A 16,989-nucleotide genomic window follows, 5' to 3' on the forward strand; every position below is an offset into this window, starting at 1 on the left:
ATTTTGGATCTCCATTGAAGTCAATGGAGAAATTCCGCAATGAGTCCGCAACAAGTCCGCTACACGTCCGCAACAGCCAGTGTATGCTGCGGACACCAAATTCCGCACCGCACCCTATGGTCCGCAGCGGAGTTTTCTGCAACGTGTGCACGAACCTAACTAAAAAGGTGTGGAAACCTATGGAGAAAATGTCCGCTGCGGAATTTCCGCAGCAGACTGGCCGCAGCGGAATTCCAAAGCAATTCCACCACGTCTGGCCACGTCCTAAGTGTAGTAGAAAAAACCGAGACCCAATAATTAGGACACGCATGCTGCTCATTCTGAGTAATTGAAAGGGGCTTGTTCAAAATAACAGCAGTGAGGAGTTAAATTGGTGAAGTCATTCATTCTGTGGAATAACACATGTCAATTTGTCTTATTTACGGTAGGAGGGTGGCAAATGTTGCACATGTTGTTTATACTGCATTTCCTTCTGAAATACTGGGGAAAATGGATCATTCCAGACATTGTTCTGATGGAAAAATGTACTTTGATTAAAAAGTTGAGTGGAGAGGGAAAAACATATAAAGAAGTGCAGCAAATTATAGGCTGCTCAGCTAAAATGATCTCAAATGCCTTGAAGTGGCAAACAAAACCTGAAAGACGCGGAAGGAAGCGGGGAACTACTGTTCAAATGAATCAAAGAATAGCCAAAATGGCAAAGGCTCAGCCAGTGATCACCTCCAGAAAGATCAAAGAAGATATGAAGTCACCAGTGAGTACTGCCACAATCAGAAGACGATGAAGTGAAGCCAAGTTACCAACAAGAACTCCCCACAAAGTCCCGTTGTTGAAAAAAAGACATCTCCTGTAGGTTAAAATTTGCCAAGGAACACATTGACTGGCCAAAAAGAGAAGTAGTGCAACATTTTGTGGACTGAAGAAAGCAAAACTGTTCTTTTGGGTCTAGTGGTGTCAGGTCCGTATTTCACACCAAATAACCACCTCTGTAAATTGAAAGCTGAAGGCATGCCTGGAAAGAAGTACACCACACAGAGTAATGTTGGTAGACATTCCCTCCCTCAGCCAGGAGGAAGACTGAAACTCTTTATTCAGAACAAAGAAACACAGAAAGAGACACATGCCTCCTCCCCAGAGATGTGGGAGTGCCCAAGCCCCCACAGGTTTTACAGCTGTAAATTCTCAGACTCACTCTTGCATTCCAGGGGGCGGTGTCTTCCATAGGTGTGTCCGACATGAACAAAGAACTTGTTATATATATCAGTATATTACACAAAGAACTGAAATGTATATACATATGTGTGAAGATAATATTTTTCAAACAATATACATGGTAATGATCCCTGACAGTGGCAGCAGACCGTATGTCAGACGACCCCCGAGTACTGAATTCAAGCCACAGAACACTGTGTAAACAGTAAAGCATGGTGCTGCAAAAATCCTGATATGGGGAGGTTTCTCATAACAGGTGTTGGACCTATTTATCGCATACAGGGGATCATGGATCAGTTTGCATACATCAGAATATCATGTTGCCCTATGCCGAAGAAGAAATGCCCTTGAAATGGGTGTTTTAACATGACAACAACCCAAAACACACCAGTAAGCGAACAACAGCTTGGTTACAGACAAACAGAATTGAGGTAATCGAGTGGCCAGCCCAATCCCCTGACCTCAATCCCATAGAGAACTTGTGGGGTGACATCAAAAATGCGGTTTATGAGGCAAAACACAAAAATGCAGAAGAACTGTGGAATGTCGTCCAATCTTCCTGGGCTGGAATACCTGTTCAGAGGTGCCAGAAGTTGGTCGACTCCATGCAACATAGATGTCAAGCAGTTCCCAGAAACAATGGTTATGCCACTAAATATTAATTCAGAAAAGTGAAATCTGAAACATTTTTTCAGTTTATACATTACATTTTTTATTTTTTTAAAAGAAAAATGCTGGCACTGCTATTTTCTTGAACAGCCTAATGTTAATTTTTCTAATCTTTCTGTAAAGGATTAACACAAACTGGATACATTTTGTTATTGTTTTGATTTGGAATTGAATGTGTAGTATTTCCAGTGAATTTGTATTTAGGCAAATAAAAGTGATTATAATGATTTTGTGCTTTATTTTCTTTTTTAAACTCACTGCAATTTTTTTTTATACTACCAGTCAAAAGTTTTAGTACACCTCAATTTTTCCAGTTTTATAGCTATATACACAGTTTACAGTCTTAGGCCTCATTTACACGAGCGTGTGCGTTTTGCGCGCGCAAAAAACGCTGCGTTTTGCGCGCGCAAAAGGCACTTGGCAGCTCCGTGTGTCATCCGTGTATGATGCGCGGCTGCGTGATTTTCGCGCAGCCGCCATCATAGAGATGAGGCTAGTCGACGCCCGTCACTGTCCAAGGTGCTGAAAGAGCTAACTGATCGGCAGTAACTCTTTCAGCACCCTCGACAGTGAATGCCGAACACAATATACACCAACCTGTGAATAAAAAAAGACTTTCATACTTACCAAGAACTTCCTGCTTCCCCCAGTCCGGGCTCCCGGCCGTTGCCTTGGTGACGCGTCCCTCTCTTGTCATCCGGCCCCACCTCCCAGGATGACGCCGCAGTCCATGAGACCGCTGCAGCCTGTGATTGGCTGCAGCCTGTGCTTGGCCTGTGATTGGCTGCAGCTGTCACTTGGACTGAACTGTCATCCCGGGAGGTCGGACTGGAGTTATCGGTAAGTCAGAACGGCCTTTTTTTTTTACAGGTTCATGGATTTTCGGAGCGGAAGTCACTGTCCATGGTGCTGAACCAGTTTAACGCTTTCAGCACCGTGGACAGTGACTGTCTCCTGACGTCGCGTACCCGAACATTTTTTACCGGTTTCGGTCAAAACGAGTTTGGCCGAACCCGGTGAAGTTCGGTGCGCTCATCTCGAATTTGACACTCCGTTTGGATGTTTGTAAACAGAAAAGCACGTGGTGCTTTTCTGTTTACATTCAGGAGTTTGACAGCTCTTGCGCGAATCACGCAGTTCGCACGGAAGTGCTTCCGTGCGGCATGCGTGGTTTTCACGCACCCATTGACTTCAATGGGTGCGTGAGTGCGCGAAAAACGCACGATTATAGAACATGTCGTGAGTTTTTTTCTGCGCACACGCGCTGAGCGCAATTCACGCATCGTCTAAACTGCCCCATTGACTAATATAGGTGCGTACGACATGCGTGCAAAGCACGCGCGTCGCACGCGCGTATATTACGTTCGTGTAAATGAGGCCTTAAATGTACTTTGAAATGAAAGCATAGAAGAAATAAACAAGCTAAGGCCTTATTCACACGAACGTGTGTGTTTTGCGCACGCAAAAAAACGCTGCGTTTTTTGTGCGTTGCAGTTCCGTGTGTCATCAGTGTTGGCTGCGTGGCTGCGTGATTTTCACGCATATGCCATGCTTATGACACGCGGTTTTGATGTTTAGAAAAAGAAATGAAGGAAGTGCTTTTATTTTTTCCTTCATTTCTTTATCTACTGTTGCGCGAATCAAGCACGACACACGGAAGTGCTTCTGTGTGCCGTGCGCGATTTTCACGCACACAATGGGTGCGCGATGCGGGAAAAACAGCCAAGTATAGGACATATCGTGAGTTTTACGCAGCGGACATACGCTGCATGAAAATCACGGACTGTATGAACGGCCCCATTCACTAACAGGTCTGTGTGACGCACGTGATTTTCACGCGCGTATCACGGACGTTAAACACGTTCGTGTGAATAAGGCCTTAGATTAATAAAAATAATGGATTAACTTTGTTTTAACAAATTAAATCTAGATTTTTTACTCTCATTTTTAGTTGTATTTCTCTGGTAAAACCTTCTGTGTTACAGATAAAATTTATTAAAAATGCATTACAGCAAAAAAAATAAAAAATTTAATTTGTAAATTTCACCTCCACATTGCTTTAATTTCTGTGAAATGCCTAAAGGGTTAAGAAACTTTCTAAATACTGTTTTGAATACTTTGAGGGGTGCCGTTTTTAAAATGGGGGTGATTTATAGAGGTTTGTAAAGTATGGGCCCCTCGAAGCCACTTCAGAACTGAACTGGTACCTGAAATAATAGCCTTTTGAAATTTTCTTGAAAGTGTGAGAAAATTCTGCTAAAGCTCTAAGCCTTGTAAAATAAAAGGATGTTAAAAAATTATGCCAATCTAAAGTAGACATACGGGAATTGTTAATTAGCAACTATTTTGTGTGGTATTACTATTTGTCTTACAAGCAGATACATTTAAACTTATAAAAACTCTAATTCTTGCAATTTTTTCCTACATTTTGGTGTTTTTGACAATTAAATACTGAATGTATCGACCAAATGTTACCACTAACATAAAGTTCAGTGTGTCACAAGAAAAAAATCTCAGAATCGCTTGGACAGGTAAAAGCATTCCAAAGGTATTACCACATGACGTGACACGTCAGATTTGAAAAATGAGGCCCTGTCAGAAAGGTCAAAACTGGCCGCAGTGGGAAGGGGTTAAGGCCCCAACCAGTTTGATGCAGCCTAGACTGGGGTGCAGAGTCTAAAGGATACCCTGGTATTCACTCTTTAAAAGGAAATTGTCACATTGAAAAACAGTCCTATCTGCAGGCAGCAGGTTATAGAGCAGGAGGAGCTGAGCAGGTCAATATATAGCTTTTGAAATAAGATTCAGTTTAACTTGTGAAATATTGACCTAAACCTCTGCTCATTCTGGGTTTAGGTGTCCAGTGGTCGGTTATATTAAATGAGTAACTGCCTTTTCTGTATGTGTGCATAAAGAGATATCAATCAACAATTAGGACCGCCCACTGGACTCCTAAGCCAAGAATGAAAGAGGTTTAGAATAACAAATACAAGTTATACTGAATATTTTTCTACAAAGCTATATATCAATCTGATCTGATTCTTCTGCTCTATAACATGCTACCTGAAAATCAGACTGCATTTTAAAACCTGTTTGTTACCCTTTAACCTCCAGAAGAGTCACCAGTTGGCAACCGGACACAGCAGCAACGCCAAGACATAGACTAGGGGACACGACCGGAAAGTGGCTAGTTTAAGCTAGGTCTCGGAGCCTGTATTTAGAAACAGGAGTAGAACTACAAGTTCCAGGCGAGGTATACGAAGGGCAAGGAGGAGTGAAATCAGGAGAAGGCCGAGGTCAGGATTCAATTGTAGAACAACAGGTACCAGGCAAACAAATCAAAAGGACTAGGTAATAGGCAGTCGAGGAACTTGGTTAGGTCAAACACAGGCTATCGATAAGGGTATGTGCACACGCTAGCTGGCTTTTACGGCTGAAATGACAGACTGTTTTCAGGAGAAAACAGCTGCCTCGTTTCAGCCATAATTGCTCCTCCTCGCATTTTGCGAGGCTTCTCTGACAGCCGTAAATTTTGAGCTGTGCTTCATTGAGTTCAATGAAGTACGGCTCAAATTACGTCTGATAGAAGTGTCCTGCACTTCTTTTGACGAGGCTGTATTTTTACGCGTCGTCGATTGACAGCTGTCAAACGACGACGTGTAAATGACAGGTTGTCTGCACAGTACGTCGGCAAACCCATTCAAATGAATGGGCAGATGTTTGCCGACGTATTGTAGCCCTATTTTCAGACGTAAAACGAGGCATAATACGCCTCGTTTACGTCTGAAAATAGGTCGTGTGAACCCAGCCTAAGGGTCCAGTTGGGGTGCGGTTAGAAGCACATTGAAAAACCACACCCAAAAACCACATGCGGCTTTACCACGATTTGGTACGTTTTTTTATGTACTTGCAGAGACTAACTGATCTGACACTCACGCAGTGAGTGACAGACCTTTCTGCGAAAGAAGTAAAAGGGTCAAGGAAAGAAGGACAGACTTCAGGGGTGTAGTCAGGATTTTGTTAAAAAAAAGAAAGAAGGGGGTTTAGGGGTATGGTTTTGCATATGTAGCACATGGACAAATACAAATAGTAGCACTCACACACTTAACTATCACATACAGTGCACTCATTATAAAGTAACCAATGCCACCATACAGTACACATAAATAATTAGCATTGTGTTTATATTGTGCTTTGTAAATGAACTCCATGAATAAAATTTGCTAGCCTGGAAGGTTTGGCTGAATGGGACATAAAGAAATCAAAAAGCAGTTTCATTATAGAATTGCAAAACACAGCACACCATCTTAAAATAGAAGGTATTATAAAGCTAATTTCTATTACATTAGCAAATCAATCCTCAATTATGGATAGTGAGTGGAAGCTTGTAAATGAATCCATGCTCTATAAGCACCAAACTGCGGTGTAATGTAATTAGGAATGCTCTCTAAGGCCTGATTCACATGAACTGCCGTTTTTCACGTCCGAGGTGCATCCGTGCTCAGCGCTGCGGGACGCGATGTCACGCATCCCCCATAGTTGAAAGTCCATGGAGGGATGCCTGATGCGCAAAAAGAACGGACATGTCCCATTTTTCACATGGTCCGTTGAAACAACGGCTGTGTGAACGGCCACATTGAATTACATAGGTCCGTCGGATGGCCGCTGTTTCAACGGCCGTTTCACGGACGTTTAACACGCTTGTGTAAATAAGTCCGTAGGGTGTATTCAGACATTACAGAAGAGGTGCAGTTAAATCTGCATAAAAAAAATAAACTCATATGAAAACCAAATAACTTTTTTAGTTTTTGTACGACGTAGTTGTATGAGACTTTGTTTTTTGCGGGACGAGTTGTACTTTATGTAGGTATCATTTTTTGGTACAAATGCATTATCGTTTAATTTCTATACATTTTTATTTTGGTGAAAATGCAAAAAAAAAGCAGTTCCGCTGCAGTTTTATTATTTTCTTTTTTTTACACCATACATTGATCATCATAAAAATGTTATACATTTGTTGTACTGGTTGTTACGGTCGTGGCGATACCAAATATGTCTATATAATTTCAAGTTTTGGGATATTTTAAAAAGTTTATTTATTGTAAAAAATGTGTATCTCTGTGTATTTTTTTTTTAAATTAATTTTACTTTTTTTAATCCCAGAGGGATTTTTCATTTCGATTTTTTTAACTGTAATGCACTGGCATATATCTATATGCAAGTACATTAGCCTGTGTACTGATTGTACACAGGCAGTTGTTAGGGCATACCTCAGTATGTCCTAATAACAGGGAATATGGTCAGACAGCCCTGGGATCCTTCAATGGACCATGGGCTGTCTGGCCGTACAAGTTATGGGCTTTGATCGCGTCACAGTTATTTTCTGTGACGCGATCAAAGGGCTGTCCCCCCCTCCTATTTACTTTGAAAGCCACGATCAGCTTTGATCGCGGCATTCAACGGGTTAATGGCGGAGAGAAGAGGTTTCTCTTCTCTCCGCCGTTAGAGCGGGGCTGCGGCTGTGTGTTACAGCCGTTGCTCCGATCCTGATCGAGCGCGGACACGGCTGTCACACAGGCGCAAATTACTCGCCGGTCACGACGAGTATTCTCGTCCTGTGTCGCCAAGTAGTTAAAGGGAATGTGTCATAAGAAAATGACCTATTGTTTGAATCAAGTATTTCTAAGAATTTTTGGTGTTTTTTTTTTTATCATTATCTTAAAGGGAATGTGTCGCTAGAAATGTATTTGATTTTTTTTTAGTTAAACAGTTGGTAAATACATGATTAGACATTGTTCTAATTTTTTCAACAGGTCAGGAAATGTTATAAATTAAATTCTAATTTATAACATTTCCCTGTGCTGGTCACTAGAGGGAGCAATTCCCAAAATTGCAGCATTGGCATGTGGTAAAGCAACCTCATTGCTTTATGCTGCAAAATTTGAGAAGACACACTCGCTCTAGCGGCCTCAAACAATCCCCCCTCCTTTATCCTGGCTAGTGCCAGGAGAAAGGAGGGTATTGCATGTTCAAACCTCCTACACTGTGTGCCACCATTTTTTGAGCGAATACACAGTGTAGTAGGCTTAGATACAGTGGTAATCACACACTAAAACACGTACATACACAGAAATAACTTACCTGCTCCTGCCGCCGCCGCACCCTCCGGTCCGTCCGCTCCCTCCGCTCCTAGTGCTTGCATCTGAACACATGTCCGGAAGCCGCGACCGGAAGTAGTCATCTTACTGTCCGGCTGCGGCCTCCGGTCCACAAGAAAATGGCGCCGGATGTCGCTCGGCCGAAGACCTTCCATTTGGACTGTGTGGGAGCGGCGCATGCGCCGTTCTCACACAGACGGCGTACACCATAGGAATGGAACGGCTCCCGTTCGCATTCTTTATGGGGATGCATGTGCCGTATTCCATCTCTGTATGTGTCGATAATCGACACATTCAGAGATGAAAAAAAAAATGGCAGCCCCCATAGTGAAGTAAAAGTTAGAAAAAAAAAAAGTAAAACACAAACACACAAATAAATAAAATTTATTTTAATAAAACACTAAAAGCAAATTGATATAAAAAACATTTTTTCCACGACACCCATCCTTTAAAAAAAAAAATTCCTAAAATCTTGCAGTTTTCAGACTGGCTGGACACTGAGCCTCACAATAGACTGACACATCCTGTTCTGTAAAGATCACATCTCAGCAGTCATTATCATCACAGGCAAGATTACAATGGAAGGTAACACCTCTATTATACATCTGGAGGCAGAAAACACAGGATCCACCATTGACAATAGGCTATAGAAACAGCCCCCCCCCCCCCTTTTTGCACAATGTCCTCTGCACAAGTCACAGAGCATGCCTAGAAAAGAGAGGTCAATGTTTTTCCTATGGTCAATGTGGCTGCTGTAAAGCATATCTCTAAATGCTGTTAATAGCAGCTCAGGCAAGATGGCTGTCTCTATAATCATCTACAATAAAAAAAATACATAGTTACATAGGTTGAAAAAAAGACACATGTCCATCAAATTCGACCCTTCTCAATTAATTACACGTCATTTATTACTTAATTATAGCCTTCAATGCTATTCGTCAGTGTATAATTGTCTCGTTTTTTTAAATGCTGACATAGTATCTGCCATCACTACCTCTTGGGGTACAGAATTCCATAGTTTGACTACTCTAACTGTAAAGAACCCTTTCCTACATTGATGTTTGAAACATCTTTGTTCCACATTGAATGTCCCCTGGTCCTTAGTAGAGTCTTTGGAGAGAACAGATTATGCGCTAGTTCTTTGTATTGACCACACATATACAAGGGATTTATAAAGGAGTAATATTACATTTGAATTACAGGTTTTTATCTCTTTTATACACCCTAATATCTTATTTTCTTTTTGCAGCTGCTGCTTGACATTGTGTACTGCTGCTTAGCTTATTTGTTAGCAGAATGCCCAGGTCCTTCTCTTGTTCCGTTATCCCCAGTTTTATGCCAGTTAATGTATATGCATTAATACTATTATTGCAATTATTGCATCCTAGGTGCATTACTTTACATTTATCAACATTAAATTTCATCTGCCATGTTTTTGCCGATGCTGTCAGCTTATGTAATATTTTATAGTCAAGCTGAGTTATACAATGTTTTGTTTCATCAGCAAAAATTGACACCTTTCTATCAGTCCCATCCACAAGGTCATTAATAAAGAGATTATAAAGAATTGGGCCTAACACCAATCCTTGTGGTACCCCGCTGCTGACTTCAGCCCATTTTTAGTAAGTTCCATTTATGACTCTTTGTTTTCTTTCCCTTAACCAATTCTTTACTCACATGAATACATGGTCCCCTAGTCCCTGTGTCTGGAGCTTCAGAACAAGACTGTTGTGCGGAACAGTATCAAATGCTTTTGCAAAATCAAAATATATCACATCAACCGCATGGCAAACATCCAGACCTGCACTTACCTCCTCATAGAAACCGTGCATGTTAGTTAGGCACGACCTGTTTTTTCATGAATCCATGCTGGTTATCAGACTATTCACCGCTATATACTTTTGCAGTTCATCTCTTAGAATACTCTCAAATATTTTTATTATACCACCGATGTCAAATTTACTGGACGGTGGTTACTCGGTTCCACCTTCTTAAATATTGGTACAACATCAGCCGTCCTCCAATCCTGTCCCTCTGATCCTGTTACAAGAGAGTCTAAGAAGATGAGATACAATGGTCTGTCCAATACTGAGTTTAATTCCCTTAATACTCGTGGATGAATGCCGTCTGGGTCAGGGGATTTAATATTTAATTTGCTCAGATGTAGCTGTACTTCCTCCTGTGTTAAAGGACAGGTGTCGCGAATTATTTTTTTTTTATATAGAAATTTGCTTTTAGTGTGTTATTAAAATAAATTTTATTTATTTGTGTTTTTGTGTTTTACTATTTTCTTACTTTTACTTCACTATGGGGGTTGCCATTTTTCACTACGGGAGCCGTCCCATTTACTATAGCGTACGCTGTCTGTGTGGGAACGGCGCATGCGCCGCTCCCACACAGTCCGAAAGGAAGGTCTTCGGCCGAGCGACATCCGGCGCCATTTTCATGTGGACCGGAAGCCGCGGCCGGACAGTAAGATGACTACTTCCGGTCGCGGCTTCCGGACATATGTTCAGAAGCAAGGACTAGGAGCAGAGGGAGTGGACGGAGCAGCGGCGGCGGCAGGTAAGTTATGTTTGTGTATGTTCATGTTATACTGTGTGATTACCACTGTATGTAAGCCTACTACACTGTGCATTCGCTCAAAAAATGGCGGCACACAGTGTAGGAGGTTTGAACATTCAACCCCCTCCTTTCTCCTGGCTCTAGCCAGGATAAAGGAGGGGGGATTGTTTGAGGACACTAGAGCGAGTGTGTCTTCTCCAATTTTGCAGCATAAAGCAATGAGGTTGCTTTACCACATGCCAATGCTGCAATTTTGGGAATTGCTCCCTCTAGTGACCAGCACATGGAAATGTTATAAATTAGAATCTAATTTATAATATTTCCTGACTTGTGAAAAAATTAAAAAAATTAGAACAATGTGTAATCATGTATATACACTAACTGTTTAACTAAAAAAATAAAATAAAACAATTTCTAGCGACACATTCCCTTTAACCCCTTCCCTCTTTAGCCACTTTTGACCTTCCTGACCGAGCCTCATTTTTCAAATCTGACATGTGTCACTTTATGTGGTAATAACTCCGGAATGCTTTCACCTATCCAAGCGATTCTGAGATTGTTTTCTCGTGACACATTGGACTTTAAGTTACTGGCAAAATTTGCTCGATATGTTCAGTATTTAATTGTGAAAAACACCAAAATTTAGCGAAAAATTGCAAAAATTAACATTTTTCTCAATTTAAATGTATCTGCTTGTAAGACAGGCAGATATACCACACAAAATTGTTGCTAATTAACATCCCCCATATGTCTACTTTAGATTGGCATAGTTTTTTGAACATCCTTTTATTTTTCTATGACCTCACAAGGCTTAGAACTTTAGCAGCAATTTCTCACATTTTCAAGAAAATTTCAAAAGGCTATTTTTACAGGGGCCAGTTCAGTTGTGAAGTGCCTTTGAGGGCCTTATATATTAGAAACCCCCAAAAAGTCACCCCATTTTAAAAACTTCACCCCTCAAAGTATTCAAAGCAGCATTTAGAAAATGTCTTAACCCTTTACACATGTCACAGGAATTAAAGCAAAGTAGAGGTGAAATTTACAAATTTCATATTTTTTTGCAGAAATCCACCTAGTGGATTTTGGGGCCTTATTTTTGTTAGAATATATTTTAGGCACCATGTCAGGTTTGAAACCAACAAAGAAAATGATCGACTGAAGCACAACAAATATGATAGCAAAAAATACAAAATTTTATTAACATGAAACCATGACAAAGGTTAAAACTGGAACAGGGAATGAGTCACTCAATAAAAAGACATCGAAAATAATCATGCACTAGATGTAGATGTGACATAAATCTATACAAGCTTGTTTATTTGTTGATACAGCAAGAAAGGATAGTGTACGTGCCTATGCGGACCTGAGGCTAATGAAGCCTTAATGAATGATGGCAAGAAAAAGGTCAACAAGGGAAACAATGCATGTATGTACTGCCTGGGTAGCCTCTATGAGAATATATGTGTGGCAATAATTGTGTGCGGATACCTGATTATAGTGATTATCTGTATATGCATGATAGTCTGAAATACGCCATAGTGTGTATTACAGGATCAGTGCTACAGGTAACATACAACAATGTGCATGGACGCACAAAGAGGTACCAGGCCAATACCAGGCAAGAAAAGTCAGTGATAGCTGTATAACATACCAGTGGACATGATGAGGATGTCTGGACCCGACGCGCGTTTCGGCAACTGCCTTCGTCCCCGGACGAAGGCAGTTGCCGAAACGCGCGTCGGGTCCAGACATCCTCATCATGTCCACTGGTATGTTATACAGCTATCACTGACTTTTCTTGCCTGGTATTGGCCTGGTACCTCTTTGTGCGTCCATGCACATTGTTGTATGTTACCTGTAGCACTGATCCTGTAATACACACTATGGCGTATTTCAGACTATCATGCATATACAGATAATCACTATAATCAGGTATCCGCACATAATTATTGCCACACATATATTCTCATAGAGGCTACCCAGGCAGTACATACATGCATTGTTTCCCTTGTTGACCTTTTTCTTGCCATCATTCATTAAGGCTTCATTAGCCTCAGGTCCGCATAGGCACGTACACTATCCTTTCTTGCTGTATCAACAAATAAACAAGCTTGTATAGATTTATGTCACATCTACATCTAGTGCATGATTATTTTCGATGTCTTTTTATTGAGTGACTCATTCCCTGTTCCAGTTTTAACCTTTGTCATGGTTTCATGTTAATAAAATTTTGTATTTTTTGCTATCATATTTGTTGTGCTTCAGTCGATCATTTTCTTTGTTGGTTTCATCTATTGTTGATCGATGCACCAAGGTCATCTTGGTCATTATCTGGGACGCAAACACAGCAGATTTCATATTGTTCAGCAACGTTGCTTCATATTGAACATTACTCTGTGTCTGTGCCCCCTTTTTCGGTGGTATTGTATTTGTATATACCATGTCAGGTTTGAAGGGCTCTTGCGGTGCCAAAACAGTCAAAATTCCCCAAAAATGACCCCATTTGGGAAACGACACACTTCAAGGAAATTATCTAGGGGTATAGTGAGCATTTTGACCGCACAGGTTTTTTACAGAAATTATTGGAAGTAGGCCGTGAAAATTGAAATCAACATTTCTTCAAAGAAAATGTAGGTTTAGCGATTTTTTTTCTCATTTCCACAAGGACTAAAGGAGAAAAAGCACCGTAAAATTTGTAAAGCAATTTCTCCCGAGTAAAACAATGCCCCACATGTGGTAATAAAGGGTTGTTTGGAGACACGGCAGGGCTGAGAAGGGAAAGAGCGCCATTTGGCTTTTGGAGCTCAAGTTTAGCAGGAATGGTTTGCGGAGGCCATGTCACATTTACGAAGTCCCTGAGGGGACAAAACAGTGGAAACCCCCCACAAGTGACCCCATTTTGGAAACTACACCCATTGAGGAAATTATCTAGGGGTATAGTGAGCGTTTTGACCCAACAGGTTTTTTGCATAAATTATTGGAAATAGGCCCTGAAAATTTAAATCTAAATTTTTTCAAAGAAAATGTAGGTTTAGCTAATTTTTTCTCATTTCCACAAGGACTGAAGGAGAAAAAGCAACACAAAATTTGTAAAGCAATTTCTCCCGAGTAAAACAATACCCCACATGTGGTAATAAATGGCTGTTTGGACACACGGCAGGGCTTAGAAGGGAAAGAGCGCTATTTGGCTTTTGGAGCTCAAGTTTAGCAGGAATGGTTTGCGGAGGCCATGTCACATTTACGAAGTCCCTGAGGAGACAAAACAGTGGAAACCCCCCACAAGTGACCCCATTTTGGAGACTACACCCATTGAGGAAATTATCTAGGGGTATAGTGAGCAATTTGACCCCACAGGTTTTTTGCAGAAATTATTGGAAGTAGGCCCTGAAAATAAAAATCAACATTTTTTCAAAGAAAATGTAGGTTTAGCTTATTTTTACTCATTTCCACAAGGACTGAAGGAGAAAAAGCACCACAAAATTTGTAAAGCAATTTCTCCCGAGTAAAACAATGCCCCACATGTGGTAATAAACGGCTGTTTGGAGACACGGCTTGGCTTAGAAGGGAAAGAGCGCTATTTGGCTTTTGGAGATCACATTGAGCAGGAATGGTTTGCGGCGGCCATATCACATTTGCAAAGCCCCTGAGGGGAAAAAACAATGAAAACGCCCAAAAAGTGACACCATTTAGGAAACTACACCTCTTGAGGAATTCATCTAGGGGCGTAGTGAGCATTTTGACCCCACAGATGTTTCATAGAATTTATTAGAATTGGGCAGTGAAAATAAAAACAATCCTTTTTCTTCAATAAGACGTAGCTTTAGCGCAAATTTTTTCATTTTCGCAACAAATAAAGGAAAAAAAAGAACCCAACATTTGTAAAGCAATTTCTACCGAGTACGGCAATACCCCATATGTGGTCATAAACTGCTGTTTGGGCACACGGCAGGGCTCAGAAGGGAAGGACCGCCATTTGGAGTGCAGATGTTGCTGGATTGGTTTCTGGGCGCCTGTGGGCCCAAAACTGTGGAAACCCCCCAGAAGTGAACCAATTTTGGAAACTACACCCCTCAATGCATTTACCTACGGGTGTAGTGAGCATGTTAACCCTGCAGGTGTTTTGTAGAAATTAGTGTGAACTCGATGTTGCAGAGTGAAAATGGGATTTTTTTCCATAGATATGCCAATATGTGGTGCCCAGCTTGTGCCACCATAACAAGACAGCCCTCTAATTATTATGCTGGGTTTCCTGGTTTTAGAAACACCCTACATGTGGCCCTAATCTTTTGCCTGGACAGTCGACCAGGCTCAGGAGTGAAAGCGTACCATGTAAAATTGAGGCCTAATTTGGCGATTTACAAAGTATTGGTTCACAACTGCAGAGGCTCAGATGTGAAATAATAAAAAATAAACCCCTGGGAAGTGACCCCATTATGGAAACTGCACCCCTCAAGGCATTTATTAAGGGGTGTAGTGAGCATTTTCACCCCACAGGTCTTTTCCATAAATGAATGCGCTGTGGATGGTGCAAATTAAAAATTTATATTTTTCCCTAGATATGCCATTCAGTGGCAAATATGTCGTGCCCAGCTTATGCCACTGGAGACACACACCCCAAAAATTGCTAAAAGGGTTCTCCCGGGTATGACGGTGCCATATATGTGGAAGGAAACTGCTGTTTGGGGGCGCTGTAGGGTTCAGATGGGAGGAAATGCCATTTGGCTTTTGGAGCGTGGATTTTGCTTGGTAGTAGTTTTGTTTGGAGTCTTACTGGTGTTTCCGTTTATAATGTAGGGCATATGGAAGCCGGGCGGAGTATATAAGGGGCATAGTCAGGTGGTATAATAATGGGGTAAAAAAAAACAATAAAATAATCCATAGATGTGTGTTACGCTGTGACACAATCCTTTCTGCACACTCCAGTGTCGCACTGATATATGGCGTCCTTTATTATCCCCCTTTTGATCCACACTCCGCGCCTTTGTAGTTTTGGGAATTTTGCTAGGAAGTGTTATCCTGGTATAATACGGGCACCGTCGCTTCCAGCAGATATGTTTGGGCCCTCCCTTTCCTGGTTCCCTAATTTTAGGTCCTTGATAAATCGCCTCTTCAAACAGAAGAAATGTTCCCCTCGGGCACAACTGCATATTTTTTTATTTCCTGACTTATTGGAGCCATAACTAATTTTATTTTTCATAGACGTAGCGGTATGAGGGCTGGTTTGTTGCGGGACGAGCTGTAGTTATTATTGGTACCATTTTGGGGTACATGTGACCTTTTATCCTATTTTTTGGGATGCCAGGTAAACAAAAAAACGCAATTCTGGCACAGCTTTTTTCGTTTTTTTTATACAGCGTTCACCATGCGTTCTAAATTACATGTTACCTTTATTCTGCGGGTCAGTACGATTCTGGCGATACCTAATTTATAGAAATTTTTCATGTTTTACAACTTTTTGCACAATAAAATTACTTTTGTAAAAATAATGTATTTTTTCTGTCGCCAAGTTGTGAGAACCATAACTTTTTAATTTTTTTGTTGACGGAGTTGTATGAGGGCTTGTTTTTTGCGGGACGAGCTATAGTTTTTATAGGTACCATTTTTGGATACGTGCGACTTTTTGATCACTTTTTATTCTAATATTTGTAGGGCAAAGTGACCAAAAAACAGAAACTCTGGTAACGTTTTTTACGTTGTTTTTTTTACGCTGTTGACCGCGTGCAATAAATAATATAATATTTTGATACCTCCGGTCGTTACGGTCGTGGCGATACCAAATACATATGGTTTATTATTATTTTTCAATAATAAAGGACTTGATAAGTGTAAAAGGGGGATTGTGTTTTATTTGATTACTTGAAACTTTTATTGTTTTCAAACTTTTATTTTTTGCACTTTTTTTTACACTTTTTTATACTTTTTTTACACTTTTCTTCAAGTCCCACTAGGGGACTTGAAGGTCCAACGGTCAGATTTTTTTTTTTCTAATACATTGCACTACCTATGTAGTGCAATGTATTAGATCTGTCAGTCATTCACTGACAGCAAGCCGATTAGGCTTCGCCTCCCGGCGGGGCCTAAATCGGCTTCCGTAATGGCAGAGCAGGAGACCATTGTGTCTCCTGTTGCCATAACAGCAGTCGCCAGTCCCGATTGCCTGTCAGGGCTGGCGATCTGCTAGTAACCGCTACGATGCAGCAATCGCTTTCGATTGCTGCATCGAAGGGGTTAATGGCAGGGATCGGAGCTAGCTCCGGTTCCTGCCGTTACAGGTGGATGTCAGCTGTACAGTACAGCTGACTTCCACCGCTGATGACGCCGGATCAGCTCCTGACCCGGCGCCATCTTGCCGGCAGCTACGGAAGCCGATCAGGCTCCGCCGCCG

The sequence above is a fragment of the Rhinoderma darwinii genome, chromosome 4 (assembly GCF_050947455.1).
Source record: "Rhinoderma darwinii isolate aRhiDar2 chromosome 4, aRhiDar2.hap1, whole genome shotgun sequence".
NCBI lineage: Eukaryota > Metazoa > Chordata > Amphibia > Anura > Rhinodermatidae > Rhinoderma > Rhinoderma darwinii.